This window comes from Tursiops truncatus, chromosome X, assembly GCF_011762595.2.
Source record: "Tursiops truncatus isolate mTurTru1 chromosome X, mTurTru1.mat.Y, whole genome shotgun sequence".
NCBI lineage: Eukaryota > Metazoa > Chordata > Mammalia > Artiodactyla > Delphinidae > Tursiops > Tursiops truncatus.
The window spans coordinates 111,842,131-111,866,535 of record NC_047055.1 but is presented as its reverse complement, the minus strand read 5'-3'; the positions used below and the strand labels follow the sequence as shown (position 1 = coordinate 111,866,535).

Sequence of the window (24,405 nt, the reverse complement as noted above, 5' to 3'; positions counted from 1 at the left end):
GGAAGGTTTTCCCTTTCATCATATTGTGTTACTCCCTTCTTGCCTGCAAAGTTTCTGCTGAAAAATCTGCTGATATTCTTATGGGGGTTCCCCTATATGTAACAAATTGTTTTTCTCCTGCTGCTCTTAAGATTCTCTCTTTAAATTTTGACATTTTAATTGTAATGTGCCTCGGTGTGGATCTCTTTGGCTTCATGTTATTTGGAACTCTCTTGGCTTTCTGGATCTGGATGTCTGTTTCCTTCCCTAGGTTGGGGAAGTTTTCATCTGCTATTTCTTCAAATAAGTATTCTGCCCCTTTCTCTCTCTCTTTTCCTGGGACCCCTATAATGTGAATGTTATTCTGCTTGATATTTTCTCATAGGTCCCTTAATTTACCTTCACTTTTAAAAATTCTTTTTTCTTTTTGCTGCTCTGTTTGGGTGAGCTCTATTGCCCTATCTTCTAGACCACCAGTCCTTTCTTCTGCTTCATCTAGTCTACTGTTGAAACCCTCTGGTGTATTTTTCAGTTCAGTTGTTCTATTCTTCAGCTCTGTGACTTCTGTTTGGTACTGCCTCCTTGTGAAAGTTCTCACTGCATTCATCCATTCTTCTCCCAAGTTTGGTGAGATTTTTATGACCATTACTTTGAACTCTTTATCAAGTAAATTACTTAGCTCCATTTCATTAACATTTTTTTTCCTGAGGTTTTATCTTATTCTTTCATTTGGAACATATTCTTCTGTTTCTTCATTTTGCTTGACTCTCTGGATTTGCTTCTATGTATTAGGTGAAATAGCCACCTTTCTCAGTCTTGAAGGAGTGGACTTGTGTATGAGATGAACCTTATCATTCAATCCTGCCCAGCTCTTGGTTGTCTCTAAAACCATTGTGATTGTCTAAGCAACCTGATTTATTCTGGACATGTCTCGGTTGTTGAATGTGTACCAATACGTGTCAGTGTTCCAAAGACAGGGATCTCAGTCAGCACCTAGTTTCAGGCTGATTGGAAGCCAGACCCATGGGCAGCAACTTTTAAAGTAGCAAAACTCCAGTCTTTACATTGTGTTCTCCCTGTCTGTATGACCGTATTCAAAGTTCTTTTTATAATGATGCTGGTCATATTGGATTAGGGGCCCTACCCTTACTCCAGTATAACCTCATCTTAATATATAACATCTGGAACAACCTTATTTTCAAGTAAGGTCACATTTTGTAGTACTTGGGGTTAGGACATCAACATACGAATTTTGGAGGGGGCACAATTCAGCTCATAACAGACTCCTTTCCTTCATATTTGGACCAGTGCTTCTCAGTGTTGGTTGTACATTAGAACCTACTAGGAAGCTTTAAAAATCCTGGTGTCCAGATTGCACCCCAGACCACATACATCAGAATATGTGTGGGACCCAGGCATCAGCACTTTTTAAAGCTCTCCAGGTGATTCCAATGTGTAGCCAGGGTAAGAAACAACTCTATTTGTGTGTCCCTCACTAAGAACAGAAATTCACCCAATTCTACAGACAAAATGTTGAGAAAATAAAATTCTAGTAACGTATTCAAAATTTTCTCCTGTTGGGCTTCCCTGGTGGCGCAGTGGTTGAGAGTCCGCCTGCCGATGCAGGGGACACGGGTTCGTGCCCCAGTCTGCGAAGATCCCACATGCAGCGGAGCAGCTGGGCCCGTGAGCCATGGCCGCTGAGCCTGCGCGTCCGGAGCCTATGCTCCGCAACGGGAGAGGCCACAACAGTGAGAGGCTCGCGTACCGCAAAAAAAAAAAAAAAAAAAAAAATTTTCTCCTGTTGCTAGCAGTAGTGAGATTGATTTTAGAATCAGGACAAAATTTGGGGGAATGGTGGGATTACAGGTGTTTTTTTTCCTTTTCAACTTTTTCTTGTGCCTAATTAGAAAATTTTCTTCAGTTCACATGAAAATTTTACACAAAAATCCACTAACCAATAAACTTTTTTAAAAAAATAAAAGACACATCTTTTTCTTATTCTTAACTATCATGGACCACTACATAGAAAAAAAGAGAAAAGTATTCCCTCTGGATTTAGTGTCATAAAGGGGCTTTGATAAATTCTTAGCCATACTATCTAATAACTGATAAGTCAAAGAACTACAGGTGACTCTTTTAAAACAAAATGATCATTTATGATAACATTTTACCAATATCTAAATAATTTATAGGTAACAAGCCTGTGTTTCATATCAGCTTACTCAGATATCTGGGCATACATTTCAAAACCAATTTATCTTGAAAGTTATTGTAGGAAATGATGTTGCTCAGTCTTAAACATTCTAAGGTTCTTCATATTAAATGGTTTAGAATTTTTGTTAAAGCCAAGGTAGTGTTTTGTTACATGTTTTAAATTTTTTCAGGATTAATTTATTGCGGTCTAGAATTTGGGACCTTTCTGTCTACTCTCTGTGAGCTTGTGGTGACCCAATATTATTTCTCAAGAAGAATGTTGGTCCTGCTTTTGGGTGGTCTCTTGGCCACCCAAGTCACATTGTTTAACTTTCATAAAAGATTATGAATCCCTATGATCAACCTGGCTGATTGTTAAAGCATATTGTTCTACATTCAACTGGCAACATAGGATACCCCAACACCAAGAGCTCATCTAGAAGAACAATCTCTAGCTTGCTGTCATTCAATGCTTAGCTACAGCCTGGTTAGAATTCTGGAAATTTATCCCTTAGATATTATTGCACACATGTGGAATGGCATATGTTCAAGGTTGTGCATTGTAGTATTTTTTTGTAATATAAAAGATTGGAAACGAATTTATCATTTTTTTTCTTTTGTGGCTTGTATATTTGGTGTTGTATGTAGAAAATCTGCCTAATCTAAGGTCACAAAGATTTTCTTCTGTGTTTTCTTTTAGAAGTTTTAGAATTTTAGTTTTTACATTCAGGTCTATGATCTATTTTCAGTTAATTTTTGTATATGGAGCATATTATGGGTTGAAGTTCATTGCACTTGCATGTGGATATACAGTTATTCCAGGAGAAGAATACTCTTTGCACCTTTGTCAAAATCAGTTGTCCATATACATGTGGGTCTATTTATGGACGCTGTTTTGTTCTATTAATCTATTTATTTATGTTGATACCAGTACCACAGTTCCATGATTACTGTGTCTTTTTTTTTCTTAACATCTTTATTGGGGTATAATTGCTTTACAATGGTGTGTTAGTTTCTGCTTTATAACAAAGTGAATCAGTTATACATATACATATGTTCCCATATCTCTTCCCTCTTGCATCTCCCTCCCCCCCACCCTCCCTATCCCACCCCTCCAGGCGGTCACAAAGCACCGAGCTGATCTCCCTGTGCTATGCGGCTGCTTCCCACTAGCTATCTACCTTACGTTTGGTAGTGTATATATGTCCATGCCTCTCTCTCACTTTGTCACAGCTTACCCTTCCCCCTCCCCATATCCTCAAGTCCATTCTCTAGTAGGTCTGTGTCTTTACTCCTGTCTTACCCCTAGGTTCTTCATGACATTTTCTTTTCTTAAATTCCATATATATGTGTTAGCATAATTCAAAAGGAGTCATGTACCAAAATGTTCATTGCAGCTCTATTTACAATAGCCCGGAGATGGAAACAACCTAAGTGCCCATCTTCAGATGAATGGATAAAGAAGATGTGGCACATATATACAATGGAATATTACTCAGCCATAAAAAGAAACGAAATTGAGCTATTTGTAATGAGGTGGATAGACCTAGAGTCTGTCATACAGAGTGAAGTAAGTCAGAAAGAGAAAGACAAATACTGTGTCTTTATAATACGTCGTGGACTTAATCAGAATTAAAAACTTCTGCTCTTTGAAAGACACTAATAGAGAATGAAAAGATAAGCCACAGAATGGGAAAAATATTTGCAAGTCATACCTCTGATAAGGGACTTGTATCCAGAACATATAAAGAAGCCTAAAACTCAAAAATAAGACAACCCAACAAAAATGGACAAAAAATGTGAACTGATTGTGTTTCTTCTCTGGGTCTATTTCTAGATAATTGAGAGTCTAATTTATGGCCCACCTTTTGCCATAGTATTTTGTATACTAACCTCATTCTTGGATTCAACTTATCTTTCTTATCTTCATTTTCTGTGTGCATGTATTACCTTCAAATTCCTTACTTTCTGATATGAGAGGAGTATAAATAAATGAGGCACCCTAAGGAATCAATAAAGAGAGGCCATGAGCTTTTGCCTCAGCATGGGGGTATATTTGGAAGGAGTCCACAGAATTTACTATAGGCTTCATCACAGATCTTACTGTGTCAGGGGAGGACCGTGGATAAAAGCAATTTTTTTAAGGTGAAAACATCATTCTTATACATACATAAAATGAACATGTGTTAATGACTTTAGCTCATAAATTGAATGAGAGATGCAGGCAGATATAATAAAGAATCAAGGGAGAAATCATAGAAGTACACATTTATATGAAGTAAAGGAATGTTGAAATGAATTGCAAAAGGTTGCAAAGCTAGCTGATTTTTTTTTCCAGTGGGAGGGCTTGTCCCTTCACCTGAAAAAATTCATTGGCAGGCCTACAGATGTCTAGAGACAAGAATTAGTTTGCATTTCTGTCAGTTATAGAATGACTTGGGGAGTTGTAGAATAGCTCCAGAGAATCCGAACCAGATAACCCGGAAGACTGTGCTGCAGACCGGGGGCTGGCACTTTGGTTCCAGCATCAAATCCAGCTGCAGCCTGTGTTTGTATGGCTTTGAGCTAAAAATGGTCAGTATAAATGGCTGAAAAAATCAAAAGAATAATACTATTTTGTGATACCTGAAAATTATATGAAATTCATACTTCAGTGTCCACAAAGTTTTGTTAGGACACAGCGCATTCATTTATGGATTGCCCGTGGCTGCCTTCACACTATGATGGCAGAGTTGAGTAGTTGCCACAGAGACTCTACAGCCCGCAAAGCTGAAGATATTTACTATTTGGCCCTTACGGGAATAGTTTGCCCATCGCTGCTCTAGACAATTCATAGTTTTCCATTAAAGCACATTTTTCCCTACAAAAGATAAAAAATATTAATACCTCTAACTTTCTCCCTCTGCCCCTCCTTCTCCCCTCTCTTGTTTTCCTTCCTTACTTTAACAGATGTTTCTGGAGTGCCTACTATGTGCCAATATGCTGATACAAAGGAGAGAGAAAACACCAGTTCTGTGCTACTGTAGCCCGTAGTCCGTGGGAAGAGAAACATTAATCGAATATTTACATACAGATGTGTAATTATGAACTGTGACATTCCCAGAAGGTAAGGAACAGTGTTATAATAATATGTATTAGAGATACAGCCTTGGTGGGGTTGGGAGGGCAGGGAGAGCTTCCCTGAACAGCTGAAGATGGAGCTGACTGATTACTGTGTCTGACTGACCATGGTAAGTACGTGGGAGAGGAATGTAAGAGATGAGGCTGGGAAGGAAGATAGAGGATAGTTCATACAGAGCTCTGTGGGCCTTGTTCAGAGTTTTGCTCTTTGTCTTGAAGGCAATGGTTGGCCACGGAAAAGGGAGGCAGGAGAGAGCTCAGGAGATGAGCTGGGAGGCTACTGCAATAGTCCAAGCAAGGACAGGATTTTTGTTTTACAAATCAAGGCCTGGTTTGGTCTCACGGAATACAATGAAAAACTATGCTCCTAGCAATGCCATTGGGTCATGAGAATTCTTTGTAGAGCTGGCTTGGAGAGATTTCTTCAATAGGTCTTAGTGGAATCCATAAGGTAGTTCATTGTAATAATGATTCACCTAGAGACACATTTTCTTTGGAGCTGCAAAGATCTACTGCCTCCTGTAGGTACACACTCCATCACCACCACCACCCTTGAGAGCTCAGGGAGTAAGCTATACTTTTCAGATCATGATCCTTGGAGGCATGCTTGAAACAAATGTGAAGCTTATGACTTCCTTTTCTGCAAGACTGGAAAATTTCTATAGGGTTTTCTTAATGCTTTTCCTTTTCTTTCTTTCTTTTTTTTTTTTTGGCTGCGCCATGTGGTATTTGGGATCTTAGTTCCCTGACCAGGGATCAAACCCATGCTCCCTGCATTGGGAGTGCAGAGTCTTAACCACTGGACCACCAAGGAAGTCCGGTTTTTCTTAATGCTTTACAATTTCCTACTAATGGTGCTTCAGGCTTCAGGGGATGCTTTATATCATTAACATTCCTACCTGCCAGGATCTTACATCCTTTAAAACCTGGTCTTTGCCTTGTAGGCTGGATTTGAGTCTATAACAACTGATATGGCTTATCAGATTTCGACAAGACTCCCAAACACAGTTTCCTGTTTCTTAGGGGCTCTCCTGGTTCAGGAGCAATTGCTAGGTTCCCCATTTGCACTCTTTGCATCTCAGATCAGCTTGGCAATTTTATTCTTTCCTTAGCAAAGCCTGTCTTGGGAGCCAGATACAATCTTATATTAGCAAAGCTCTCTGGGTCTGTCTTAGTGATTCATGTTAGTTTCTCCTACGGTGACCAACCACCCTGTTTTGTCCATGACTGAGAGGTGTTCTGGGATATGAGACTTTGGGTGCTGAAACCAGGCCAGTTGGTCATCCTACTCCCTTTTATCATATAGTCACCTTGGGAGGCAAAAAGGGTCTATAAGATTATATTCGCTTGAGAAAAAGCCAAACCAAGGCTCAGAGACGGTGACCCATTCAAGGTCACACAGGGAATTCTGGGTAGAGCCAATAGGACATAGTTTTTTTGGCTCTATCTATTGAAGAGGCCTGAAGAGGTGATGGGCAGGGACACAGGTCCATGTCATGTCCATGTGGGTGCCTATGAAAAAGGACTTTAAAGTTTAATTGTGAGTTTAATTAACATAATTATGATGCCAATATTTCATGGAGAGAGAGAGATTGAGAGAGAGAGAGAGAGAGAGATTGAGAGAGAGAGAGAGAGAGAGAAAGAGAGAGAGAGAATGATACCCTGGAAAACAGCCCTGCTCCTTATTTTACATATCCTGGCAGCAGCTTTCAAAACTAGCTGCTCATCAGAGACCCGTGGGGAGCTTTTAAAACACAGGGGTGACTAAGTCCCCCTCCCAAAGCTGCTTTAATTAATTTAGGCTGGGGCCTGGATAGCCACAAGTTTGAGAACCTCCCCAGGTCATTCAAATGCACATCCAGGATTGGTAATCACTGTTCTATAGATCAGTGATTCTTAAACATCCATGAGCATATGGATCAGCTGGGGATTCTGGTAAAATGCAGATTCTAGTTCAGCAGGTCTAGGGTTGGGCCTCGAGTCTGCATTGCTAACAAGCTCCCTAGAGATGCTCATGCTAATAGAAAATGACTGCATTATTTTGTTGCTATAAAAATTGTCAGAATTCATAGTAACTGCTGAGTGCCTAGGTGACAGGTCTAGTCAGAAGTATTGCTTACTTAGATATATTTAAACTGAGGAATCCAAACTCCCTCCTTTGTGGCTAAACCGGATTTTTAAAGCATTCTGCCTTCAACTTATCACTGGTAGCTCCAATGTGGTGTCCTTTGTTCCTTGGGTTCTTGTGTACATGGGGCTGATTGTGCTTTTGCTCCTTGTGAAATCCATGTGGGATTGCACGCACTCCTGGGGTTCAGCATGCCTGCCTCCCATCTGACTAATTGTCAAATAGGTCAGCCTTTTCCTCTTGCATACCACTGAACTGTTGAAGATCCTGGAATGCGTTGTGGTAACTAACCTGGGATTGGAATCTACAGTACAAGGGTTAGCGTATTTGACCCAGTGGGAGGCTGGGTGGCATTTCACTTCTGTAGACATCTCTTTCCCTGTTCCTGGTTCCACAGAGAACTTGGGCTACACTTGCTCCTTTGTGGGGTCTTTTAGAATAAAGCCACTGGGGGGTGATTCACAACAGTGTTTTTCATTTTCACCCCTCACCAGTCTAATTTGGAAATGGAGTGTAATTCTGAATAAGTCTAAATAGAGAAGGAGGGAATGGGACTGCATTATAATGGAGGTCCAGCTCAGACATTCAGGAACCCTCCACCTCTGACTGTTCAGAATAAAACAAAGGAATTAAATAGTGTTTAACTGTTATTAAAGTAAGTAAAGGTCATCACCATTTTCTGCCAAGGCTCTCATTTTAGCATCTTTTGTAGAATTCAATATATTAGACACAGACACATTTGCTAACTTGCCCACTGATATGCATACGATTTCTAACTTGGGTTAATTTCAATCTCTATAATGCTATCGTTTGTGTCATTCCCCCAACCCCCCAACTTATACTCTTCACTTTCAATGTGGGACAGGGCCCATTTTGCTTAAAACTTTCTTTCTTTCTTCCTTTTTTCTTTTCTTTTCTTTCTTTCTTTCTTTCTTCTCTCTTTCTCTCTCTTTCTTTCTCTTACTTTTCTTCCTTCCTTCCTCCTTTCCTTTCTTTCTCCCTCCCTCCCTTTCTCTCTCTCCCTTTCTTTCTTTCTTTCTTTTCTTCTCTTCCTTCTCCCTTCCTTCCTTCCCTTTTCTTTCTTTTTTCTTTTGAAATAACAGTGCTCTGGATAACTCTGATGCCAGTTCCAGTTCCTGAACTCCGCCGGCCATTTCCAGGAAGCCTGTACACCAGCTACAACCCTCCACAGTGTCTATTTTCCCCTTGTCTGATTCACAGCCAGATGTATATCTGCAACTGACATTTAATAACACCAGAATGTTCTTATGAGTAGGAGGAGTAGGTGACTGCTTCTCGGGACATGACTCAGAGGACTGGGGAAACCCTCCTTTTACCAAAATGCTTTCCTCCCTTCTGTCTGATGCCTAAAATTCTTGCAAGAGAATTCTGGGTGTTTTTTTTTTTTTTTTTTGGTTAAGGTTCTAGCTCTTGTTAAATGCTCTGGGAGGTGGATAACACTCTAAACCAGAGCTTCTCAAATTTAACATGCATATGAATCACCTGGGGGAATCCTGTTAGACTGCAGATTTGGTTTCAGTGGGTCTAGGGTGGGGTCCATGAGTCTACATTCTAACAAGCTTCCTGGTGAGGCGAAGTTGCTGGTGGGTGGCACTTTGAGTGGCGAGACCAGATCAGTGGTTCTCAAATATGGCTGCACATTAGACGCTCCTGAGGAGTATTTACCTCCACAAGTCCAGACTGTGCCCATGACCAATTAAGTGAGACTCTGGGGGTGGGACCCAGACATAAGTAGTTGTTAAAGCTTTGCAGGTGATCACAGTGTGCAGCCACATTTGAGAACAAATGCTTCAAGCCAGCGGTTCTCAACCCTAGCTGCCGATTAGAACCATCAAGGGAGCTTTTAAAAAATACAAATGCCTGGATCCACCCAAGATCAATTAAATTCATCTCCGCTGGTGAGGTTTAGGCCTTAGTGCTTTTCAAAAGCAGACTGTTTTTTAACGTTGTGTTGAGGTTTGAGAATCACTGCTCTGTTAATTAGCCTTTGTAACTTCATGTGGATGAAATCTCCTATGGGCAAGATTGGGTTGGGGCAGGGAGGAGAGGCAAGAGGTGAAAGACCCAGAAAACTGGGGTCCACACCAAGGGCAGGGATGTGAAGAGAGATGTAAAGTGGGGAAGGTGGGGGAGCTGAACATTTTGCACACTGTACAGTTTTGCCGAGGGCTTTGGAGGATTTGGGAAGGTCTGATGATTGTACTATCTTGTTGGCTAGCTGGCCTGAGTAGTGGGCAGGGCACGATGTGAAAGCTGAGCCTACTAACTCTTTTTAATTTTTCTCTGAATTAGATGCCTCAGTGAGGGTGACCAACTGTTCCAGTTCACCCAGAACTGTCCTGGTTTTACCACTGAAAGTCATGCATCCCAGGAAACTTCCTAGTCCTAGGCAAACTGGGACTCTTTGGGCACCCCAGCCTCACCTCTGCAGCAGGGACCCAGAACTCGATGTGTGGCCACCACAGAGGAGTGGGCTTTTCCTTCTGGCCAGTCAGTTGGAAGAAAATCAGCCTTGTTAAGTTCTTAGGAGTATTTCATTCATGTCGACAGTGAGGGCCAGGCATTGTCAAGATGGTGGGGAATTTGGAAAAACCTGATCCTCAGTGCATGGCGTAAGGACATTTGAATAGTTTATCTTCATTCTTTCTCTTTTTCTTTCTTTTTTTTAAAGACTTGTTGTGCCAAGACACACACACACAAACACACACACACAAACACACACACACACACACACACACACACACACACACACACACACACATCACTGTTTGGTTGGCATAGCATTTGACCAACATAGGCATGGAGGTCAAACAGATTCTGAGGAGATGAGAAAAAAAAATCCTGGTCTGTGCCCATGAGCTCCAGTCTGACAGATGGATGTAACATACTCAGGAGCATTTGCAAAGCACATGGCTTGAATGTAGATTAATGCCACGCAAAGCGAATATGCAAATGTTAACAGGACACTGAGTCACAGAGTGAAATGCCACATCAAAGGAATATGGGGTTAATCAGGAAGGACCTTTTTGAAGATGTGAATGTCACTTTCTGAAGTGAGAATAATGTCACTTTTCTAAAACATACAAAAAAGCCCCAAACACTAAAACTGAAACCAAAACAACTCAAAGTGCTCATTAAAGGGAGGAGGTCAAAACTGGATGCTTCAATGTCCATGTTCTAGTTCAAAGACTTTAGCATATAGTCTCTGAGGTAATCCACCCTCAGCACAATCAAAGCCTGGTTTGGAAGCTACTTCAATTTGTATCATCAGGCTGCTGGTAACTGGTTTCCCTGACACAGAAGCCACAAGGGATTCCTTACTGGAATTGGGACTTTGGGGTAAACCCTAGAGCTGTGGTTCTCACATTTGAGTGTGTGTCAGAATCATCTGGAAGACCTGTTACAGAGAGGCTGACCCCACCCCCGAGCTTCTGATTCTGTAGGTCTGGGGTGGGGCCTAAGAATTCCCACTCCAGGTGATGCTGATGCTGCTGGTCCCGAGACAACACTTTGAGAAAGAATGGACTAGAATAACATTCTCCTTGAGCAGTCTTATAGACACAGTAACACAGCTCTTCCTAGAACAGACCCTGCCATTTAGCACCTCATGACTAAAATTGAAGAATGTAAAAGGAATGAAAATTGAAAGTCAAGAAAGCTAGATGCCATCTGGGGAGACAAATGGAAAACATCCTTATTTTTGTTTGTGGCTAGAACTATAGCCTTCCACTAAAAATATGGTGTTTCTGGATTTCATATGTGAACAATTAAAATGAATTCTGCCACTATGGCTTAAAAATAAAGAACATCCTACTTTTTGGAATGAGGAAATAAATCTTGTTTTCTCCTGAGTGATCACGGGTCACCAAATTATATTCTGAACATATATATCAGACTATGTCATAAAGTGCGTTTTCTTCCTCGACAGAGTCATCTTGTTGGATAACGATTGGGACCAGTGAATTTCTTAGCAGTTGAACTATGCCCATGAGGTAATTCAATCAGTTGCTCAGGTAACACTGCAAGATGCATTTCAATTAAAAGTATGTATTTTGAATTAATGCAAGATAGACAGTTCGGTTACTTTCTTAGGTTAGCTCAACCACAATGCCTAAAGCAAATGCTTCTACATCCTGCAGGAGAAATTTAAGGTATAGTGGACTTTCTTGCTGACTGATCCGCCATCCATTTTCTCTTTTATTCCTTCCTAATAGCATTCCAATTTTGTTCAGGTATCTGCAAGTCATTTATTTGGGAGGTGACCTCAGGAAACACTGTTAGAGAGTGGAGAAAGAGACAGAGAAGGGAAGGAAGCAATGAAGGGAACATTATCAAGTGAGTTACCGCTGTGGTGCTCAGTGCGGCCGGGGCCGTGTGATGATGTTATAGGGCACACTGCTGGCAGACAATTCTCAGTGGGGTTTCTATCCATCTTGTGACAGCTTTTGTACTGCTGTCTGTTATATAAACATCTTTGGAATATATAGTGTCTCCCTCCAGGGGCAGAGGACAGATTTGTTTCCAGATCAGGATAATTAAAGGTATCTTTCTCTGGGACAAAAGTTGTGCAAGTTTGCTAATAGACCCTTGTAAGACTGGGGCTTTCTAAGCTTGGGGTCCTTCTGCTATGACACAGACCCACTGTGTGCATAGCACCCACTTGGACTACCCCGCATCACCCCCGCGGGATTTGGGTGTCAAGGGAAACCAATGGGCACGTGAAGCTCATGCTGCCTGCTGGCTGTGAGTAATAAAGCTCTTTTTCTCTGACCCAGGGGACTCATGTCTTCTGCCAGCATCCATGAAACGGTGGCAGGCTGACCTGCTGGCTTGCAGGCAGGGGAAAATCTCAGACTCTTCACAATCCTTGAAAGATCTCTCAGACTTATCCCTCCTGAGGGATGGTGAAGCTGGGGTATCTAACAACCCTCAGTCCTTAGTTGAAGGCTGTTCCCAGGAGGTGTCAGACCTCCAACATTTCCAGCTTTCTGCATGAACAGGCTGAGTGACCTTCTGCAACTTTGGAGAAAGCGCTGACACAGAGATGTAAACATTGCCATTTAGAACTGGCTGGTGCACGCTGAAGTGGTAAGGCCTGTAGGGTATAGCTAGGGCACAAAAAGGGTCTGTTCTACCTCTTCTGGTGTTCACATACATCACTTTGGAGACCACCAGTGAAGAGTACAAGAGGGACATGTTATAAAGTGAAGCCATCAGAAGTCAGGGGCACCAGATCGTGAAGGATCTTTGGAGCCGTGTTAATTAACGTGAGTGCAATGGGGAGCCATTGGTGTTTTAAAGCAGGGTAGCTACTATTCACTGAGCATTTACTATGTATTAGGCACAATGCCCGGGACTTGAACTATATTAACATAAATATTAATCTTCACAGCATTATTTTCATGATTTTAATATTTAATACTAATTTGTCCATTTATCCAAAAAGGGAATTGTGCCAGCCCTCAAGCCCAGCTGTGTTGGCTCTGAAGCCAGTGGTCTTTTCACTATGCCATGGCTACCTCTTTTCTTGAATTCTCTACATATGAAGAAATGGGATGCAATTTGCTCAGTGTGAAATGATTCATCTTAGGTATCAGATTGGTTTGTGCCTTTTCATTTTACTTTTGAATAAGAGAAAGCATATGTCTTCATTAAGCTGGTATATATGACTATGAAATAACAATTTGTTCTTTATTTAATATAAACATTAAGCCAAAGCCAAAACCAGTTTGTAGTTGATCAATAAATTCCCTTAATTCAAATTCAAATATTCAATGCTTATATTTTTGGGAATCACTTCAATCCAAGTTACCTTCTTGTGTTAAAAAGTCTGAAAATTAATAGAATACATATTTAAATAGAAAAACTCAAATATGTCAATGTTTTCATGTTTATCTAAATGAATGCTGTATTTTTATTGCCATGTAGCCATATCCTATTTATATAAAGTAGATAATTATGTCCCAAGAGCAGTCTCCATTTATGTTGCTAATGGCTCATAAATAAATCTCCTCTCCACTCCTAAACACCAAAAGAACTCTTTGATATTAAATGTGCCATGATTTATCTTAGCTCCCATGTGAGAGTATTGAGAAATGTTGGCAAAAAATAATCCAGTTATTTCTGAGCTAAGTATGGAGATGAAAGTAACTAGTATTTACATTTTGAAAGCTAGCTAGGTGTTGAATTTTTTCCTACACATTTTCCCAACATGTTTAAAAACAATGTAGAAATTCAAATGGAAAAATTCTCTATATAAATTTGCTTAGTACAGGGATTTTGGATTTTTAAATGAAAGCCTTCTAGATTACAAAGCATTTCTTAGAGTGTTTTTCCCTCTATGCTTTTCTTAGGGTGACTAAATGTCAGTGCTACACTGAAAAGGAGCATTAAGGATAAAATTCAAACTTTACAGTGAAGCCATTACTGAAGTTATCTGTTTGGTCAGCTACATACTTTGCAAGCTCACAGTTTTTATTGCGTCCAAAAAATGATAATATGCCTAGATTGTATTAGTTTAGGAAAACTGATCTATTTCATACGTGAGTATAATGGCATAAATTTATGGCAGTTTCCAGAGTTCCTTTGATGAATATATTTATAGGAAGCAGGCATTGAAGTTTGCCTTAAAAGTTCATTCTCAAAATGTCTGTTTGGTTTGTCATTTCCAGGTCTGTTGAGGTAGGGGCGTGGAGGTGACAGAGCTGACAGGAATGAAGCATGTCTATTATGTCACTTCATTTAAAAATTACTTAGAAATGCCTATGGAATTTGAGTGAAATCTACATCTGCAAGCAAAGGTTCATAATCTATGTTGTGCAATGAAGGAGTGGAGTGAAGGTCAAAGCTTCCTCAGGAAACTAAGAGGCCATGGTCAGCCTCCAAGAATACCATTTTCCTTAGATTTCCTAGGTCCTGGAAAGGAAATAGGATGAGTACTTGGGAGTCGGAGGTTAATTCTCCACACACTGGCATTGTCAACTCCCTCACCCAAGAAAGGGAAGCTAAGGTTGTCTTCTATCTGTCGGGGCCAGCTTTCTGGAAAGCTGGGAAGTCACCCGAGGGAGGGAAGAGTTAAAGGATAAACATCTGACTTTGTGATCCAAGGTCACATTTGGGGAAGGAGGGCCCCTAACTGGGGATACAAGGTGGGGCCACATAAAGAACATTCTACATGACATCTTGGGAGCCTTGGCTTAAATGCCTGAGAGAGAGAACTATAAATTCAGAAAAGATGGAATTACCCAGGGCCTGCTGGCCAGAGCAGCCCTGTCTTCAGAGGAGCTGTCATTCTACTTGAGGCATAAAGAGTTATGAGTGCAGGTAGAAACTGACAGAACAGGCAGTCAGTAACGGAGACAGCCACCCCAAGAAGGAGAGAACGGATTTGGCTGGCAGTGTCTGGCCAGGACTCACTTAAGTGACTGGAGCTGTGGAGACTCCCCGGTCTGTCTGGACCTCATGCCTATGCTCCACCATGCAATCTCTCAGAATTCTGAAATTCAACATTTCCAGAAATAAACTTGTCACCCAAATTCGCTTTTCTTCCTGTATTCTCCAGCTCTGTTGGTGGCTGGCTCAGCCATCTGCCCAGTCAGCCTGTCCGTCAATCCTCACATCCAATAAGACCAACTCCTCACTCTCTCTCTCCCCCATACTCCACGTCTGCTACTGCTGCTTCGGTTTAGGCCCTCTGCCTTCTCTAAACTCTACATGGCTATCAAACTCTTAGATAAAAAATACAAATCTGCTTCTATCACTCCACTGCTAAACAGCAAGTGTCCTCCCCACTGCTGCCTATAAAGTGAAAAGCAAGCTCCTCTGCATGGCTAAGTAGTGTGCTGGTAAACCAGTTCTATTCAAATAAGGCCCTAGCTTGTAGTGTTTGCAAATTTCCATAGTGTAAATACTCCCACCATGGCCCATTTCAAGCTACCGCATTTAACAGCCAGATCACAACATTTCTGAATATTTAACACGTGGTTGCTAGCTGGCTCGAGCCCACCAAATGCATCAAGCCCTTGAAGATGTGGTGTCTGCCAGGCTTATCCCTGGCCAATCCTGTCCTCAGACTTTCTGCTCTAGGATGTGGTTTTAGCTCTCTGTATTCCAGGCTGTTTTTCTTTCATGCCATCTGAAATGCTTTCCACAGCGCTCCCTTTTCACCCTCTCTTGCGGTGAAACTCTTATCTCCATCTTGAGAAATTCTTCCATTCCTTCAGGACCTGGCTTAGATGGACCCCCAGGGAAGACTTCTCTCCTTTACTCTCCCTGTCTTAACTTGGGTAGCCCAGGAGCAGGCCCCGAGATGAGGATTCATGTGCATTTATTAGTAGGTGTTCCAGGAAAAAGTAATAGGGAAGTAGGGCAGAGGGACAGGAAAGGGAAGGAGAACAAGCAAGGATGACTTACTGCCATGGAGAGCTATGCAGAGTAACTTGGGCTCCATCCCACTAGGGACTTGTGGAAGCAGGGGAGGGTACACATCAGAGTTACCTTGATCAGGGGGAAAGGGGCTGGGGCACTTGTAAACCCACAGCTGTCAGTCATAGGGCTGCCTCTGGGGAAGTAAATTCCCAGACTCTTCAGTTTTCTGTGCATGTGCACAAAGTGGGCTCCTGCAGCCTGAGAGCTGTCCTCGACAAAGAGACACAGCGCTGGTTGCTGGGAGTGAAAGCGGCCTGAGCTGATGTGCAGGAAAATGGCAAAGGGGTTCCAGGCAATAAGGGTGGGGCACTGACAGTGCCTGTGATATCCCCTGGTCTTCAAAACACAGATGTATGTATGTGGACACACACACACCCCTCAGGCTGGTTTGGGTTCCCCTCGTCAGTACTTCTATAATACACTGGCTCTGTTACCATCAGTACAGTCACCCCATGTTTTAGAATTACGTCTTTGTGTATCTGTGTTCCTCATTTTACTGTGACCACCTTGAGGAATCATTTGTCTTTGCAGTACAGTCCAGGCACACAATAGGTGTTCGATAAATGCATATAGATTTAAAGCACAAGGGAGGAGACTATGACGCCAACACAAATGGAAGTATTTGGGGTTGGGGAAGGAGCATGGGTGGAGGAGAGTCTCAGAAAGGCTGGATGGGAAGTTGAAGCACAAGAATCTTTGATGACAGCCTAGATCTAAAGCTGTGTCCACACCCCCATCCCACCCCCACGATGGGCGTGGCCTGCGAAGACACCATTAACACAAAATAAACTTGGTAAAACTGGAAATTGGTTCTCCAGGCCCCCTGGGGATTAGCTTTCTACCCTTTTAAAAAGCATTCTAAATTATCAGACAGTTAGAAATTATGTTGGCATTATAAAAGAACCTATGCCTAGCCTCCAAGCCCACGGTTAGAGGAGGTTTGAATGCATTGTTCACAGGGATTTCCCTGAAGTCTGATTAGCATCTAGGTACACTTCAAACTGCAGCCAGGCTGCTTGCAACGTGTAATTACGGATGTCACTAGCATGTCTAATTTGACAAGTAATGTACAAGGCACACACCAAATGGGAACTGTACCATTTGGCCAATACATGCTGCAGAGTTCAGTTCTGCACTGCCACGAGGATCATCTGTGTGTGCCAAAGAAAACCTTATGAAGATGACAGATATTAGGAAAGTAATGAGAGAGTAGTATTTCTTCCCCCTCCCCTCCCCCTCAGATTAATAGTTCAATGTAATTGGTTAAACTGCATGATCCTTGAAGAAAACTGAATTCTCATTACCATTGTTAAAAAAATCGTTCACCCTCTGCTCTCAAACATTGGGATGTTTGTTTCTTGCCAATTCTTTTCTCTTAGAACCAACTGGGATAATTGGTTGGCATTTGAGTGGTATGAAATTCTAGAACAAAAGGAGTTATGACAATTATCTGGGAAAAAATTATAAATATCCTAACGATAAAGGGCTAGAAAGTATGAAAGAGAAATCTGAGATTAGACCTAAAATAAATTACAATATTGATAAAGAATTTTGTTAAAATAACAACCCTACATTTAGTAAAAATCCATTCTCTCTCTTGCCCCCAGTCTATTCAGTGGCCTTATCAATTGCTCAAGAACTCAGGGTTGAAATTTTGAGTCATCCACCTTTTTTAAGCCCCTAACTACTTACGGAGTTCATCTTTCTTATCCTTTCAGAATGTCATGTACATAAGTCTTGCCTTGGGATAGATGAGCACGTGTCTGTTGACATGGATTTGAGGGGTTTCAGGGGACATCATTGTTACAGGTCTGAGGCATGGACATATATACACTACCAAACGTAAAGTAGATAGCTAGTGGGAAGCAGCGGCATAGCACAGGGAGATCAGCTCGGGGCTTTGTGACCACCTAGAGGGGTGGGATAGGGAGGGTGGGAGGGAGGGAGACGCAAGAGGGAAGAGATATGGGAACATATTATATGTATAACTGATTCACTTTGTTATGAAGCAGAAACTAACACACCATTGTAAAGCAATTATACCCCAATAAAGATGTAAAAAAAAAAGAGTATACAAATTCAACTTCCTTTTAAAAGGGGGACAAATCTTTTGGTGGACATCCACAGGCTTAAAGGAATTGGTGGACACATTAAACCAAGGGTTTCAGTGTGGGTTGGAGGAGGGAGTAGCAAGAAGGAAAGAAAGGCAGGAGCAGAGAGAGGATGCTGGCAGCAAAATATCGATTTCACGCTTTTGATGAGGTCTGGTTCTATGTGTTAACATCCCACCCTGGCTTATGCTTTTCAAGATCATATCGCTCTATCCTTTCAAATTCACCGAACTGCCCAGAAATGTTGAACTAATTTATCTCCATACTTTTTCAACCTCTTTCATCATCTCCCTCCCACGTGGAATCTATCTGATCTTCCCCCGGTTCTTTAGCTGGGCCCGCCCATCGGGCACTGGCTAATAAAAATAAAAACAGGGGCTTATCTAGAGCAGCCACCCACCCCAAGACAATTCCCTACTATCCTTAGTTCCTTATCAAGTCTCCACCTCCTCTTGCCTCTCTAGTCCCAGGTGCCTGACAAGGCATCACTCTCCTGTCCCCTCTTGCAGTTTTGTGCCTTGTGTGTCCTCTGGCACTTGGATCTTAGCACCGCTTTTCCAGTCTGTTTTGCTTACTCTTGGCCTCAGGAGTGCCTGCTCTAGCCCCCATCCCCACATTTCAGAGGAAAGGAAGGAGAAGATGTTCTCTAATTCCCACTGCGAATTTGGGAGCTAATTCTGCCAAAAGAGTCATGTGGCATTTTTTGTGAAAGACTGAAAGGATTAAGAGGAAGGGTGTGGGATTCAGTGGTTGGCTGTGCTGAAACACCTATCTTCATAATTAGGGCCACTCTCCTTGTAGCACCTACCTTCTGACCTCAGAACAGGGTATATACTAGCTTTTCAAAACTGTCTTTTGCTGGCTTGTTTTCAATATTCACTAACAACTTCAGTGTTAGTATTTGCAGCCCTACTGAACATTTTACTTCTCAACTGGTTTCCTATTTAGAACCTGATGAATGAAAATGACCTCCTCAAGAGAATCTCAAGCAGCGCTTCTCAAACTTGAAAACCCACACAGATCACCTGGGGGGTCTTGTTAAAATGCAGATTCTGATTCCGTAGGTCTGGGGCCTGAGAGTCTGCTTCTCCAATTTGCCCCCAGATGCCGCTGCTGCTGTTGCTCCAGGAACCCCATTTTGAGGAGCCAGGATCTAAGTGTCTCTTTCAACTTGCAATAATCACCCATCAGATAAAGCTCATTGGCTACGATGCTGCCACGGCACAAAGCTCTACATGTCTCTTGATGCCAGACTTTTCAGCCATGATTAATGAAGAATAATTGGGTTAATGGAGGTTGCGTTTGAGATACAGCATTTTCCACAAGCATGTATATTAAATGTACCTCACCTTGGAAGGAATCCTGGCCAACTGGCAAATTTCCTCACGCATCTTCTTGGAGATCTCCTCTGATGGGTCTGAAAAAGAGAAAAGAAGATCAGAATCTTGGACTTTCCCGGTGGCGCAGTGGTTAAGAATCCACCTGCCAACGCAGGGGACACAGGTTCGAGCCCTGGTCTGGGAAGATCCCACATGCTGCGAAGCAACCAAGCCCGTGCGCCACAACTACTGAGCCTGTGCTCTGGGCCCCTCACTGAGCCTGCATGCTACAACTGCTGAAGCCCGTGTACCTAGAGCCCGTGCTCCGCAATAAGAGAAGCCACCGCAATGAGGAGCCCGTGCACCGCAATGAACGCGGCCATAAATAAATAAATACGTTTGTTAAAAAAAAAAATCAGAATCTTGCTCCAGAACGATTTCTGTCTGTAGGGATATTTTAGGTTGATGTGGCCAGGAGAGTTAGAGCTGAACTAGCAGCTTCCTCAGGGGGTGTGTTCAGTTGTTTTGGATCTGAGACCCTGAGAGGCCCAGAAATGGTCAGCACCAGTCAAACCTTCCTGAATGCAGCATGCGTTCAAACTGTAAACGCACTCCTGTGTAGTTAACATTGGTGACAAACAAGTCAGTGACAATTTCTCATCTCCTATTTTTGATCACTCATTCCCCCCCACTTGAGATACCTCCTTTGATTTCAGCTGTTGATGCTGTATCACAGATATTTTCTAAGTCACTGCAGAGAACCTAAATCCTACCTTTTCCTAGCAGTAAAATTAGCCTGTGGCATGATAACTGCCCGGGCAACTCTCTATTGGCTACAATATCCAGGTGGAAGCAATGGAAGTAACAGGCGAAGGCAGGCTATGAGCCCAAGCTGGCCACAGGGTCTGCTTGTCATGACAGTGTGTTATCAGCAGCTGTCTCCATGTCCATGTCCCTCCTCCCCCTTTCCTCATCCCATTCCCATCTCCCAGAAACATTTATCTTTCATTTTCTTAACCCTTGTAGATAGCACAGTGGCTGGAAACTAACTCGATGAAAGTGTGCTGATGAAGCCAGGCTCAGATTGTGATGATGAAGGTGCCTGAGATTGTGTGAGGCAAAATGATTCATGCAGCCCCTTTTCTCAGCTTATCTATCACTGCTAGAAGGTGCCTCATACTCACTTAAACATTTGTGTTTCCGTATCTAGGTTCATATTTCTCTTTCCATGACCCAGTCCTCCCTCCTGAAGCTTGAGCTAATAGAAAGCAATAGATATAGGAAATTAAAAGAGAAAAATCTCTTTAAGTTGTGGATGGCAGTACAAGTTCAGAAATTAGGAGTTTCAGGGAGTTTTGCTGACCCAGCTTTCAGAATCCTAGGGGTGATTTAATTGGTTGACCTTCTCCCCTCCCTCCAGGCTGCTTTATGTTTTTCTTTTTCTCCCCATGATTGAAGCAGGAGACCGAGGCAACATGGACCTACAAACATTTAGATTATGATTTTCCATGACCAGAGTTCAAATCAGTGGGAGATACCACAGGTCTGCAGTACCCAAGAAATTTCCAAATAAGCAGACCCTGTTTAGCTTCTTCCCCTCATGAACTCATCTTTTGTCCGATGTACAAAGCCTGCCCAAACTTCTACTGAGATCATTGTTCCACACCTAGTTGCTATTTAGTTCATTTGCATGTGGCAATTCTATTATATCAGTACCATGGGGAGTGAGTCCCAGGGCAAGCAGGAGTGGTTCCACCTTTGATGAGGTCTCAGCTTTGCTTGCTTAATCTCTAGCTGAGCTCTTGGCTCAGCTCATTGTTATAGCCACAAGAATGCCATCTTTCTGAAGCATTATAGTGGCTTTTTCGAGATCCCTTGACTCATACATTTTCCTCCAGAGCTACTTTATTCATACTAATCAACCTTGATAAATTTCTCTCCTTTAATACGCTAAACTCCTATTCAGATCTGCACTCAATAACATACACTTGGATTCCATCTTGGACTTTTGGGCCACATGCCACTCCCTGCAGGAGAGTCCAGCCCTGACATCTGTTGTGGGCCACCTAGCTGTATATCTCTGCAACTCAGAAAGCATCCATGATTCTGACTGCTGAGTCTGAGAGCTTCTTGAAGGGCCTGTATCCTCCTCCTCAATCTGTGTCCTACAGTATGTTAGCACTGTGACCCCTTGTTTTTGTTTCCCCCAATGAAAATGGCTTTTTAATTTATTTTTCATTATAAAAATAATCCATGCTTAGTGTAAAACATTCAAACAATACAGATTAGTGTACAGAAGCAAGGAAGGCAGTACCTGAAATTTCACCGCTTGGAAATTAATACGGTTCATGATCTTCCAGACCCTTTTCTACACATAGACACAACTTTACGCAACTGGAATGCACTCTTTTGGCCAAATAATATATTGTTACCATTTCAGCAAGTACAGATATTGAAATATGTATTTATTTATTTGCATTGGCTTGAACAGAAGCCTAAGGCTGTTCATACTTACCATACCTTTGCCTATTTTTCTAGCCCTCCCCTTTCTTTCCTCTTCTCTCCTCTCTAACTAGGCCCCCCAGCAGCCCCTGAGGGGCAGCCTTGGCTGTGGCACTTGCCAGGGAGAGGAAGGGAAGGAAGGAGGTGCAGGTGGTCAGGCAGCGGGAGGCGCGTCGCATGCTGTCACTTCCAGGAGAATTGGCCCTCTCCACTCCTGCCAGCTGGGAGTTGAAGTGACGTCAATCTCTCTTTTTATACTGTCTCCTGATTTTTTCTACTCCCTCCACCCTTTGCCTCCTTCCTAGGCAGCAGAAGGGAGGTATCTGCAGAGAGGGATCCGCACAATCGTCAAGCTCCTCAGGCGATTCTGATCTAGGGGCGCACAGCTACTCTTTGAGACCTGCTGCTCGCCTCATTGCAGACCAGGTGCAGCTCACGGCTGAATAGGAATCACCTGGGGAGATGGTTAATAATACAAACTCCTGCACCTCATTCCCGGAGATTCTGATTCTGTAGAGCTGGGATATGGCCCAAGACTTGGTGGTTTTTTGCTTTTTGGGTTTTTTTTGTTGTTGTTGTTTTTAAAAAACAAGATCCCTAAATGATCCCGAGGAACAGCCAGTTTAGCCCATGCTCTACTCCCTGGCTACTCAAAGTGTGGTTCATGGACCAGCATCAGCATCGCCTGGGAGCTTGTGAGAAATGCAGAGGCTCAGGCCTCACCTCTAGACCTACTGAATCAGAGCCTGTATTTTAACAAGATCCCTGGATGAGTCATACTGCACGTTACAGTTCGAGAGGCACCGCTCCACCCCAATGCTATAGAATGGGAAAATTCTTTGTGGGGTTAAGCTAAAAACATTGTAACTCACTTGATTCCCACCTACTGAACTGTTGGTGGGATTTCACAAAATGTACCTACAACTTATGGCGACGTTTTCCTGAAGGAGAAGTGGTAAACAGTACAGATAATTCCAAGTTAAAGGAAACTCTCCACCAGTTTCAACCTTAGCTTGTCTTTGATTTTATGCATGAAATCCTCACGAAAGAAACTGAGGTTTGCATGAATATTTTAGATTAAAGGTTAAAACTGGACCATAGTTTTCTCTTTAGAGTGCTCTGACATCTCAGCTCTCAAATAACAAAGTTCTTGGTAAAATATTCAAATGGTCCTATGTAATGTTTGTACTAACTTATGCACTGCCAAGTCCAGCCAATGACAACTGCATTTCAGGAGAACAAAAACACCAATTCAACGTTCATTTTAGTCAGTGAGCTCATACCCCACGACCAGCTCCTGTGGAGCCATCATTTAGGGAAACCTCTGGCCTTCTATGTTGCTTATGAAAACCTCTTGACTAGAATTGTGATTCACCTAGATTCGTCCCAGAAAAATCTTCCTGAAGCATTTGCATGTTGAGCATTCACGTTATTGTTTCATAAAGACGCTGCAAAGAAATGCTTTCTTTTCTCCCACTTATGGAAGGTCATGGAATGATTTCTCCACTTAGTTAGTTTAGAATGCAGGGTTAAAAAAAAGAAGAATGCAGGGTAAAACCTAAGTCAAGTTGTTCATGATAGGCTGACTTTCAGGGCCCCACTTCCACAGTTTTCTCCTCCAGTGAACCTTTTTTTCTGTACCGTACTTACAGCCTCTAATGCCTCTGCCTTCTTGCTTGTTTCAAAACTCACTTCCTGGATGATTTCCCAAACCTTTGTAACACTGCATCCATTAGAGACAGAAACCTCTCTCTCCAGCCTTAACTCAATAGGGTGCCGCCCATCTGGAATGGGATAGGTTGACTATAGCACTAGTGCAGTGACTCTGTGATGCCATCAACAAATTAGGCTCTGCTATTTGTGACATGTAACTCACGTCCTTAGGTTTGCAATATGGCTGCTGTGCCTCCCCGAATTGTCTCCATCTTTCATGAAGCAAGAATGGAAGAGTGTTTAGAAATCTGCCTTTTTAAACAAGCTTTTCAGGCAGCCCCTTTCAACGGTTTCCACCTAGACCCTCAGAAGCCAGAGCTGGGTGGCACGACCACCCTTAGCTGAAATGGAATCTGTATATACTGTTACCCCAACCCCCAAACTGGAGTTCTGTAACCAGAAAAAAAGGGGAGGAGAATGGATATTAGGTAGTCAGTTAGCAAGACCAGCCACTGTCACTAAGTGGTAAGACACTCATAAGATATTTGAATTTTAAAGGGGAACAAAGCCTTAAGCCAACGGAATAAACCTTGAAGAGTAGAATTTCAGGCCTTAGCTACTGTGTACTTAGACTTTGGGTCTAGGGATGGGAAATTCCTATTGCCTCTCAGACAAGATATTTTTGATATCTTGAATTGTTTTATACAGTCAGTTAATTGTTTTGGTCTGATTGAGATTCCAATGCAATCCACACTTGCTTCATTTTTAAAATGATGACATGTGTTTAAGGTAAGGGCTTGATAAAATCGAATTCTTACTAAACCTTGATGATTATTGAGGATGCTCTGCTTTTCCTGTCTGGACAGGCCCTCGATCTGGCACTTATGCTCTCTCCAGCGGACAGGAGCCTAGAGGAGAGAGGAATGGGTGCCTTTTGGTCGTCACACTT

General features: G+C 42.4%; 1 long non-coding RNA gene across 1 annotated transcript in view; it reads right to left on the bottom strand.

Annotated features, from left to right (window-relative positions):
• LOC141277643 (uncharacterized) overlaps positions 1 to 24,405 on the bottom strand; it is a 121,507-nt gene that overhangs the window by 66,189 nt on the left and 30,913 nt on the right. Inside the window, exon 2 of the long non-coding RNA XR_012329374.1 lies at positions 19,332 to 19,399. This is a non-coding gene — a long non-coding RNA (uncharacterized lncRNA). The remainder of the gene's footprint in view (positions 1 to 19,331; positions 19,400 to 24,405) is intronic.